Source organism: Crotalus tigris, unplaced genomic scaffold, assembly GCF_016545835.1.
Source record: "Crotalus tigris isolate CLP2741 ecotype Arizona unplaced genomic scaffold, ASM1654583v1 scf7180000017881.257975618366:2651188, whole genome shotgun sequence".
Classification (NCBI taxonomy): Eukaryota; Metazoa; Chordata; class Lepidosauria; order Squamata; family Viperidae; genus Crotalus; species Crotalus tigris.
This window is the reverse complement of record NW_024096698.1, coordinates 2,102,618-2,114,733: the sequence shown is the minus strand read 5'-3', so window position 1 is coordinate 2,114,733 and position 12,116 is coordinate 2,102,618. Positions and strand designations below refer to the sequence as shown.

At 36.7% G+C, this 12,116-nt stretch overlaps 1 protein-coding gene across 5 annotated transcripts in view; it reads right to left on the bottom strand.

Annotated features, from left to right (window-relative positions):
- The window catches only part of ZNF217 (zinc finger protein 217), a 73,648-nt gene that overhangs the window by 24,950 nt on the left and 36,582 nt on the right, over window positions 1–12,116 (bottom strand). For 2 of the 5 annotated variants that reach the window (XM_039343945.1, XM_039343947.1), the window contains exon 1: window positions 10,676–10,965. The exons of 1 other annotated variant lie outside the window; for it this stretch is intronic. The gene's annotated coding sequence lies outside the window, so the exon portion shown is untranslated. Of the gene's footprint in view, window positions 1–10,474; window positions 10,587–10,675; window positions 10,966–12,116 lie in introns of those variants that run through there. 2 more of the 5 variants (XM_039343944.1, XM_039343946.1) reach the window with 2 other exon arrangements.

Here is a 12,116-nt window from a genome sequence, read left to right as displayed (position 1 = left end):
TAAAACAGGCCATTCTTTTCCTTCAGTTCATTACAAAAGCTGGTAGCATGCCCCTAAGAAACCATATGAGATTTTCTGTGCATAGCATTCGATTCAAATTTGAAATTTTATCAAATTAGGCACCTCCTAAAAAAAAATACTTGGAATTTTAGTCCCATTAGATTTCTGTACAAAGTAACACTACCTAAAAATATTTGCAAAAAAAATTAACTACTGAAATACTAACTTTCAAGCTGTCTGTTTTAGTTGCATTATTTTTTCAAATAATCTTGATAACATATTTAGAACAAATTGATCGATGTAGCCATTATTAAAGAAACACTGATTTCTTTTTATAAGATAAATATGTAGTATACTGTTTTTATAATCTATCAGCATGTATCTCCATGTCTATATAGTAAAATATTAAGTATATATTACTACAAAATAGTTAAAATGCTTATAATAGCCTCCCATTTTATTTGATTTTTGTCCCATCTTTATTACTTTATAAGTAACTGAAGGCAGTGTAAATAATGTCCTTCCTCCTATTTTTCCTACAACAACCCTGAGAGGTGGGTTAGGCTGAGAAAAATGGTCTAAAACCACCAAAAAACTCCAGTTGGTTTCTAGGCCTATACCAGGGGTAGGCAACCTTGGCTCTTTTATGACTCGTGGACTTCAACTCCCAGAATTCCTGAGCAAGGCTGGCGAGTCATAGAAGAGCCAAGGTTGCCTAACGCCTGGCCTATACCAAAGTGTACTCTAGTAGGGTGAATTGCTGTTTGTTTTTTAGTTGTAATCTACTGTTTCTATAGTGCTTATTTTGAATCTATTCAATTTCCATAAATTCATAATGGTACTTCCAGTATGCCATATATCTTTTAAAAGGTTACCAGTTAATCAATCAAAAATATTGAACAAGTAGAATTCCAATGAACTAATTTTTAAGTCTTAACAACTGTTACTTTCTCAAAAGTTGCATAGCTTATTCTAGCTTCAAAACAATTTGCAGAAAAACTAGTTTTACCACTAACCTACAATATAAATTTACCACTATAAGCACAATACTTAAAATCAACATGGGCCACACACTACTGAGACAACTTAACATGTAGTCTGTACCTACACATACCAGCTGTCTCTAAGAAAAGGATAAAAGCCATGCACCATAAAATAGAAAAATCTAGACCTAAACCTAAGGAATCAGGTCAGTTTTTCCTTTTGCTTTTGCACATAATTATTTTATGCACTCCAAGTTTGCATGGACATTCCCACTCACAAGTTTCAGATTAGTAGTCATATTATTAAACAGATGTATATTAGCCTAAATTTCAATCAGTTAATCAATATTCACTCAATTTACTTCTCTACTGGCAATTTTTAAATACCAAGAGAAGGAAATATCTAAACGCTCAAGTATTCAGCTGGAAACAATCAAACCTTTACTTTCTTTCACTTTATTCTAGAAGTCATACCTAGGAGCCAATGTCATAAATGAGTATAGAACTCTATAATATTTACACCAAGTGATGTGAAAAACAGAACCACACATTCATAAGAACTGTCATTCTTGATTAACTTTTTCCTACTTTTACTAATTTGATTCTTCTACTAAGGTTTCAATCAAGTTCAAATTATAGTTGATAAACTTTTTCAAAAACTATTTTTAAACAGAAGCTTTCTTTGAATATTCAGAAAATTTCCATTCAGACTTAACTATGAATTAATTGATCAACCTTTTGCTCTCAAATTAGATATGTTTAAGTGTTGTAGCTGTATTGTTGTTCTTGGAATGTATTTTTGTTTTTGGTCCCATGGTTTACAATTTCCTCCCTTCCCTACCCTCAAAGGATATATCTTGTCTCTGCCAACGGACGCATCAGACAATGTGTGCTCAAGTTCATGTAAGTTTACAACACAAATATACTGATTTTGTAGAAGTGTCACATGACTACATATCATATAACTTATGCCCCAAGAAATGAGTCACATACTGAATACATGACTTATACATATGAATACAATCACATGCATAATGTCTTCTACCAATATCAAATATAGCATAAGCACTATTTGCCTAAATGCTAGGACCACAAATAAATTAATTTCTTCCACCACAAATGTTACCTCCATTTCAATTAATTCAATCCAAACAGTACTATGGACTGTCTTGCCTGATCTTGTTTTTTTTTAATACTCTACCATAATCCTAAGTAAGTATTTGCCATATTCAGAGTTTGGGAACAGAAGAGGAAATATTTCTTATAGAACAGCCTTCTCACTGCATGGTGAAGTATTTTTATAATGGATGACTGTTGCAAAACTAGCCTGAAATAACTGTTTAGGGCAGCGGTTCTCAACATTTGTGTGACGGCGACTCCCGTCACACAAACGTTCTGCGCATGCGCGGCGCCCCCCATGCGCAGCGTGCATGCGCGGCACTGTCCCCGTGTCCGGCATGCATGCGCAGCGGTGCCCCCATGCACGGCCTGCATGCGCGGCGGCGCCCCCTGAGGGGAGAAAATGGCGGATCGCCTTCTTTGGCGACCCCCCAAAAATGGTCGATCGACCCCAAATGGGGTCGCGACCCATAGGTTGAGAACCGCTGGTTTAGGGATCTGCAACTGAGAAGAGAATGCCCAAATCCCACTAAATCTGGGCTACTGATATTCCTGGATATTATTGCTTTTCCTTTCTACACCTTTCATATCCATCAGTCAATTCCAAAATAGCTGTTACTGAATAGTTGGAATATACTTATGGGCCCAACAGACATTCAAAAGAAAAGAAATCTAAAATTACAATAAAATGTATCCCAAAGTTGGGACAACATAAACAGTGGAAGTTCTTTATGGTGGAAGGTTTACTAGTTCTGATCAAAATACTAAAATGCACTTTAAGTAGCAGTGCAAGTGATCCTGTCCTGAGGCAGAAGCAACCTTCTTTTTTACCATTTTTTGTATTTGCCTTTTTAGGATATATAGATTAGTTTTCCAATGTTTGCCACAGAATAAAGGATTATGACAGTTCTGCATTTACATAAAATGCACTGTCTGTGAAGATACATTGTTAATCTATTTCAATAGCAATTTTAGTAGCCTGATTAGAATACACATTTAAATTTGTCTCAAGTTTATCACTTGGCAATATTGATATACAAAATGGAAGGAGGAAAAGAAGCAACAGAATGAAGGCAGATCTCAATTTTGACTGCTTATAAGACACTATTTTAATATAATCATGCAATGATGAAACAATATTCTATATAATATGATATTCCTATAATACTCTGAAGAGTACTCTTTCATATAAGCAGCATATTGACTTTTTTATAAGTGTACAAGATTTCTGAGTCATATGTCCAACTGCATTGTTACCTTATGGGAGGAGGCTTCGTGGTATCTGAAGAAGAACATCCAGATTCAGTCAGTTTTGTTCCATACAGTATTAACCTTGTGAACTCTAAAGCTTCCTCCTTACGTTATGTATTCAAGGTGGACAGCAATTAATATTTATGTTACTTATATGTAAGGATATAGGTCTATATAAATGTTGTATATAGTATGTTTAAATGTGTGTTATGTATGTGTACCCTTTGAGAACTAAATTTCATTTTTAATGTGTGCCATTGTGCCTACAGTAAAAAAATGACAATAAAGGTTATCTATCTATTCCCACTTTAAAGAAAAACTACATAATTTTGAATTCATGTTCTTCTGAAACTTGAATGGTAAAGCAACTTAATGTATAATCTAATTTAAAGATCATCCATTTGGACTGCAACTAAAATAAAGTTTACGTACTTAAAAAGGATTTGTTTTAATATACTCAAAAGTCTATTTTCTTTTTGTAAATTATACTATACAGATCTTAGTATCCTGAAGATAGTATCCAGAAGGTAGCAATTTCAATCGCTTTCTAGAGTTCGCGTGAGATACAGAGACAGACACACACACACACGCATGCACGAAGTTGCGTATATAAATTAAAAATAAATGCAGCTGGGCCAAACTATAAATGATAAGCAATATGACAGTATTGAATATAACAGCCAATATACATGTTCAGATGGATGAAAGTCCTGGGATTATATTATTCTAAACTTGAAATAGCATATCCTAAGTGTGAATGTTAATCAGGTTCAAAGCCTGTGAAAAACAAAGCTCATCAGGTAAAAGGTTTTAGATTTTTCCTAGACCCTTTAGATTAGAATTTCTCTAAGGAATATATTTATTTGCATGATACATCCCCCAAATTCAATTATCAATTAATTCATTCAAATATATCATGCAGTTCTCTTTCTGATTTTAATTAGGCCTGGAAGACAATAGAATAGTTTTATTAAAAGCCAAAAGGACAATTTGTTGCTGGAATATATAGAATATCAAATTCAGGAAATGTGTCACTTGCTTTATGTGTTTTCAAAGTTGCCTGAATATATTAGCTGCAGTTTTTAAACTTAGTAAATCTTTTATTTTAAAAAAATCTAAGTTTGAGTTAAGAGTTCCAAGAAATTTTCACCCATTATTTAAATACTAAAACTATGGCAGTCTAGATGAAGCAACCTTCAGTTCACCCAAGCATAGAATAGAGCAATAGTACACATTTTTGAGCAAATAATCTATTTTAATTAAATTTTCTTTTTTTTTCTCTACCTGCAGAATATTTATATGCCCCATCTGAATACCAAATATTTTCTTTTAAATCATGTAATTACAGTCATTTGGGTTTAAGTAGTATATAAAGTATACTTCATTAAACAATCAAAAACACAGTATTTTCAATTATCCTTTAAAACAAGGTTAAAAGGTAATTTCCTATGTTTTCCTTCACTTTTACAGCTGTTGTATGTCCAAATATATTTAACTACTTCTCCCCAAATAGTGTTCTCCAGAGGTATGGACTTCATCTCCCTTAATCTGTAAGTAAGATTGAGGCTGCATTTGGGGATCACATGAAAATATATTGGAACCACTTTGGCTCTGTTCCAAACCTTTTCTAGCTTCCTTCATGACACCTAAATAACATATTCAACAAAAAAAACAAAGTCATAAAAGGACTTATTTGCATTTGAAAGTCAATAGCTGCAGCATAACATAACAATTGATGAGTCCTACATATCTAGGGTTAGGGAGAAGCAATAAAATAGTTGTTGGCTGTTATGCAACTCCTCTCCCAGATTAGGTGTATAAATGATAATCTCTGGAACAAAATTCCATTTTTTAAAATGATGCCAATCCTATGCTGATTTTTTTTTAGTGTTGCTTTTTATGCCTACTCATTATTCACAAACAACTAGAACAATGTATTTAAAATCAAACTAGAAAATGCATTATTTAATTACACTATATGATGTGGTAGATAAAGTTTCACTGTGGCACAAGAGACCCAAGTTATATTCCAACCTCAACTATGTGAGATCATTGCTTGATTTTGGGCTAGGCACCCTTTTCAGTTGAGTCCACTTCACAGCATTGTTGTTATGAGGAATGTTATGTACACCATTTTGTGCTCCTGAACAAAAAATGGACTATTCACCTCTTGAATAAATAAAATAATTATTCCAAACTCTCAACGTATTTGTGATGTTAATTGCTATAGAAGTGTACTGCATTAATAGGTTTTGATTACAAATTGTATTATTTTTAGTACATTATTTCTTACTTTGAATGTTAACAATTAAAAAATGTTGTGACTAGTCCAATGGCTAAAGAATTATTTGAGTTAAAGAGAAGGAGGAGGAGGAGGAGATGATTTACCTAATACATTGAAACAGCTTCTTAAGGAGTGGAACAACACTACAAGCATATGTATTTAAGTCCATAGTGGAAAATAATTCCACTTACACTCTACCTCAACCCAAACAAGAATATTCTTTCTGGCTTCATTTTATGATGCTAACTTAAAACTATTAATATGGTTGATGTGAATCCTTCACCAGCTGAACAACTAAATGTTTCTTTTCTTGGAACTCTTAATTTTTGGACAAAATGAGATCCTTTAGCTTTACTGAAAACAAAGGATAAAGCATGAATTCTGCCAACTGTTATCAACTGTAATACTAACTTGGAGGACAACCACATGTGGCTTTATATTAGAAAGAAGATAAAAACAGAAGTGTTGCTAGCTCACTAACTTTGAATAAGTAAACCTCAATTTACAATAAACCACTTTTACACACAGCAGCTGTACAGACTTGCATATCCCATTTTTAAAATCCAAAATTTCTATAAGCATATAGCAATAAAAATAATGCAACAACATGCTTTACTTTCCCAAATTGAAATCAGCATTCACAAACCTCAAACATTGCCCACCCTCCCCCTCCCCCACAAAAAATATTATTTTATTCCTGATTTTCAATTGCTGCAGGCTTGCACAAGATTCAAGTGTCATTAAAAATGCTAAAAAGTATTCATTATGAATAATTATCTTTGATGCCAAAGGCGTAGCAAATGTAATTATGTGAAGCAGAAGACAGGAAGGGACCAACTGTATTGGACTCCTGATGTTCTAATCAGGCAAAAAGAGAATAAAGGAAGGTCTGAAGCCCATAATGACAGCCCTGCTGTGGGAAAAACTGTGCTATTTTCTACATTTAAATAAAAGCTCGAACTGCAAAGGATGACATGAGATAAATAACTGGTCATCCAACAGCTTCAGTTATTTAATCTTCCTGTATCTCTGTGGAAGCAAGTAAATTCAAAGGTCAAGCTTCTTTTTCAAACTTGCCTAAAGATAGTAAAGCTAGTCATTTTCAACTATAGGTTGAAAAGGAAGTGAAGGAGAGAGAAGCCATTCCCTCCTACAAGAATTAGCAATATGGGTTTTGATTTTGTGGCATGCATTATATTCTTCTATGTTATAAGTATACAAAAGCAGATTCTTTTCTTTTTACAGATTTTTTTAAAATTAAATTATGTTATTGCATCTTCAACAATAAAGCTTACTGACACTGACTGTTTTACATAGTTATCATAATATTGAAAACCAAATAAGGTCTTTCTATTCTTCCCCCCCTCCCCTTGGGCGGGAAATTAATAACTTGAATTTTCACTGTTCTCAAACATACTATTTGAGAGTATACCATACTAAAAGCCAAAGCATTTATTTTCAAGTAACATTATTAGGATAAAGAAGTATGCTTCTCACTTTGATCTTATACTTGTAAGAAAGAAATGCATGAATCCTGAAACAATGCCATTCTACAGATGGACGCAGGATCTAACAACAACCTTAAGAAATGCACAAAATTGTTTGAAAAAGTTTGATAAAAAACCTAAGATGAAATAAACCAGTGTAAGAGAAGTAATGAAGTATACCTCCTTTTTCAAGCTCATATATCCCCACCCCCATGCCTTTCCATTTGTCACCAAAACAAAGGAGATATTTCAACCCATCCATAGCTCTCCATCTGGAATCTAATGCAATTTCCATTAAAGAAGCTGGTAGCCATCTCCTTAAAATCCCCATGAATACTAGTCTTTCTTTGAAATTTCACCTTTTAGATCACAACTTTGTAAATAATATTTAATTATCCCCCAGAGATAACACTTCATCCACTATAACATGGATTAGCACAAAGAATTAACTGTTTAAAAGAGGTGCATATATATATCCACAAAACATTATAATCTCCAGCATTTATGGATTATTAGAAAATTATTTGCACCAAACTTTTGAAGGAAGAAACTCTTATAGTATGTATACTATAGGCTGAATTTAGGGGATGTGGTGGGCATATTCAATGTCTTTAATTCCTTTAAAATGACATATATGATTTTTTAAAAAAGGAATTCAACTTAAGAACCTTTTTTCAAAGGGACTATTCTATATCACAATTGAGCTCGAAGAGAATTTTCAAAGAAAATATACCCAAAATAAGATTTGTTTCTAAGCAAGAATAATCAGCTGCCATTAAAGCCACACCTTAAAAAGTTCCTACCATACAGCAGCCAAGCAAGTATAAACTAGTGGTGGCTCTTTTCAGCTAAAATAGCAGTAAACTTTAGTTAGAAAGATTTGATATCTGAACATGATTTTTTAAAAAATAAAAGGATGAAATGCCTGCCATCAAATTTTTAAAAGGCCTTAAATACAAGAGTGTTTTGTTTTGCTTTTTTAAAAACATAAGTGGAGTCTAACAACCTTTCACAGGAATATAAATATTTAACATTTAAACCTGACAACACAACACTAAAAGATAAAATGCCTTCCTGCTAAGCGCAATAGTGCCTCAGAACTGGAAGGCAGCTGTTGTTCCCTCGGCCTTCTCTTTTGTTGCACCTAATCTCATGTCAAGTCATTCAACCAGTTCCAAAGCGATGAAGACATAATTGAATCAACCTCATACAAAAAAAAACTGTTCTTAAATAGCAATATGGAGACATTAATTATTCTATACAAGCCAACAACAGTATTTTCCTTCTTCCATCTCCCACCAAAACACACACAGACAAAACCCCTTGTATAAATACATGCATGTACAGACAATGAAACTGAAAACAACTCTCAGATTTGGCAAAGACACTAAATAGTCAGCTCAATCAAAAGGCTATAGGAATAGCTCCTTAACAGCAGCTTTTATAATGCATTAACATAACTCGAAATAAAACTTCAGGAGCACAATCCAATTTCAAGAAAACCAGGATAATTCTCACTTCCCATTCACAAGCAGATAAGTATTATTAGTAATTAATAGGAGTCATATTGAATTATCTGAATGAAGTTCACATTTAAGAAGTTACTGATGACCCATTACAAGCTGGCATACCAACTGCAGATCTTAAATACTGACTCATCAATTCACATAAAAATAGAAGAGGGAAATCAAACTCCACCCACTTTCTCTCCCCCACCTTTAAAGAAAGCAGTTTAACCTACTTATCTGAGCCATTTCTTTTTGCCCAAGAGAACATCTAATTATGAACAATCCTCGCTTATTTGAAATGGGTTTTGAAACATCCAAAGACCCCTGAAGTCTGTGTAACAGAATTCAGGCAAAAATATTTTCAAGCTCTTGTAAGCGGGATGCTCAAGGTACCTTTGTAGATACACAAATCAAGCTCTCACCTGCCAACAGAACATAAACAGTGGTCAGTAAGTTAATGCTTGATATGTAGTTGACTGGAAGGGCTTTTATTTCGTAGCCTCCCTGATTGTATCAAGTCAGCTTTTCAAGGCCTAATACTGTGAAGAATGATATGAGTCCTCCTACCCCCCCCTTCACATTTTCGAAAGTGAGTTATTTCCTTCTGCTCCTTTACATTATAGAAACTTCCCTTTTCACATTCTTCTGTAAAAAGAATCACTTTGTCTACAGGCTTAAGTTCCTATTTTTTGCTTTTCACTCTGTACTATATTCCTCCTACTCAAATAACACCTTCCCTATTAGAAATGTAGATTTTTAAAGATTTACAGGTCAATTCAGAAAGGGCATTTTAAAAAGAGATAGAAAACTAATTTCCTTCTCCCCCCCCCCACTCCTTTTGGCAACAGAGCTTCTACAGAAGAAAAATCCAAATTATCTGCAAATTTAGATGCAAACAAGCTAAACTGGCAATTTTCCTAGCTCTTACTTCAAAAACTCTTAAACTTCAATACAGATACTATACTCACAAGGGAATTCACATGGGGGGGGGGTGTTGGAGAGCAGGGGCTTATGGGATTGCATATCGAAAGGCTGCTTTTGGCGACCAATTTCTGCAAGTCAGATAAACAAAAAGAGCACCCCAAGTGAAGACGCAATCAGTTAAGAAATTAATGCAACCCTCCCTGTAAGGAAAGGTATCAACATATGGAAGTGAAATCACTCCGTCAGGCTTTGTGAATTGTTATTTTCCTCCTCTCTCAGCAGAGCTATTGTTATAGGAGCCAACTAGTTTATTTTATTTTTGAAAGTGTAAAGAGGGGAGGAAGACTTTTTAACAATGATCTCTATAATCTTCAATAATAAAATTCACCTCGGAAGCAGATTCAATTCCGCCCCTGAAGCCCTGAAAACGAAACTGACAAAATGGATCAATAAACTTCTCATTAGCAAATCTGCCCCCCTTCGAACCCCCCCCCCCATCTGTGCCAAACACATTACAAATCTTGCTTCCAGGAACATCCCTGAGTCACAAAGAGGTCCTCCCTTTCCCTTCTTCCCTCCCCTCCCCCATTCGAGGTTAAACATATTGAATATTGAAAACAAAATACCTATATAGAAATGTAATGGAAGTTTCACCAACGTCGATTGGGAGAGAGTACAGAAGGGGGAGAATTGAAAGGCAGAAGTAAGCGAGGCAAAATAGTAATATTTTTAAAAAAAAAATATCACGAATCGCTAAGAAGTTTAGAGGAAGCAGAGGAGCTAAATGTTTGTCTTCCCCATCTATCTTTCTACCTCCCTCCCTCGCCTTGCAGGAAGGTGGAAAGAAAAAAAAAGAAATGCGGGGTCATAAGGAAAGCTTTATAAAGGGTAATATTTTAGAATATTAAGTGCCTTTACCTTTATGATTCCCCGCTGCCAAGTGGTTGTGGTAGTGGTGGAAGAAAAAACTGACACAACAGGAGTTGCTGCGTTTGAATGAGAAAGAAGAGAGGAAGGAGGGATTCGGAAGGAGGGAGGGAAAGAGGGAGGCGGCTATTGGGAGTTTTTGAGGCTGGTTCGTGAGACACGCAAACACACAAACACAAACGGGATACACACCTGATCCTTTTGGTTTCATTCTCCAGATGCCACGGGAAGGATGAGGAAGAACAGCTTAAAAGGAAAAAAGGAAGGCATTGGCCAAGACAATGTAGAGAATCTGAGCTGCTCTACCATACCATAATCATAACCCAACTGGGCAGCATCTTCAGTAAAATTTGGCCGTTTGTATATATATCCCTTCCCCCCCCCCTTTATTGAGGGTGGGGGTGGAGACTGTTTTCTTGCATTTGTTTTACATAAATGGACGGATCCTATAGGTGTAAATGGTCTTTGAAGCAGTTGCTCAAGGTGGTTGATAAAAGTAATCTGAATACACCGGAACATAAAACGCTAACTCAGTAAACGCCTTGGGGCAGGGATCTGTTTTTTTTTTACACAAACACATATTATACATATACTATTTATAATTATATTACTTAAGTATAATTTATATATAAATTATATACATATCATGTTTATCTTGACAGGGCATTCACTTTTAAGCCGCCTTGGGAAGAGCGTGGGCAGATAATCCAATTCCCCTCCCCAGGGGCTCTTCAGGAGGAAGCCCCTCTGCAATGCACAGGACTTATTCCCCACCCGGGTTTGCATCCTTCGTGGAGCCGTTCCTCTTCGGCAGCTTCACCCACTTCTGCGTAGGGGGATTATCACTCGCCGCGCGCCCCGTCCTGGAAGGACACCCCCTCCTCCGAATCGCTCAGGCTGCTGCGTCCCCGTCCTTTGTTTTATAGGGGGAAGGGTTGAACCTCCAGAGTCATCCTGCAACGGGGGAGAGGAAAAAGGGTTCCCCCACCCCATGATCTCTCCGCATATTCCTCCTTTCAGGCTGGAAAAGGGTCTTCCACTTGCCCCCCCCCTTTTTTTTTGTTTGCTTTAGCGCTTCAGACACCCAGGAAGCCCTGCGCCATTGGAGAGGGTAACCTGTCGTTAAAGCGGGGGGTGGGGGCTCTCAAGGCGTCTCCTGGGCGCGGGCTCCCCACTAGGGAGAAGCTGATCTGTCCTCCTTTACTCTCGCGCCCTCCCTGCCCCGCCGGGCTCCTCCCCGGCCGCCTCCCTGCGCCCCCAGCGGGGGTCAGAAGGCGGGAAACGTAACGAGCCCCGCGGCGCTGAAGAATTGGCCAGTCCTTCTTGAGCGCGCGTGATGGCTCATTCATCCCCGCGCACCTCGAAGGGCCCGTGGGATGGGGAGGAGGGCTGGCGCCAAGAGTGCCCGAGTTTGGAATGGGGATTGCGGGAGAGGAGGAAGTTTAGAAGGGGGAACCGTTCCTGGGTCAAGGCGCTGCCAGGGCTGCTTCGCCCTCTTGTTTGCTGCACCACGTGGAGAAAGGAATGAAGAGGTGGAAAGGGATAAAGAGGGACAAGGAGGGTGAAGGGAACGTTTTAGCTAAAAAGTCCGGGCTTTCAGTTTGAGGAAGGACTCTGGCTGGGGAGGTATGGG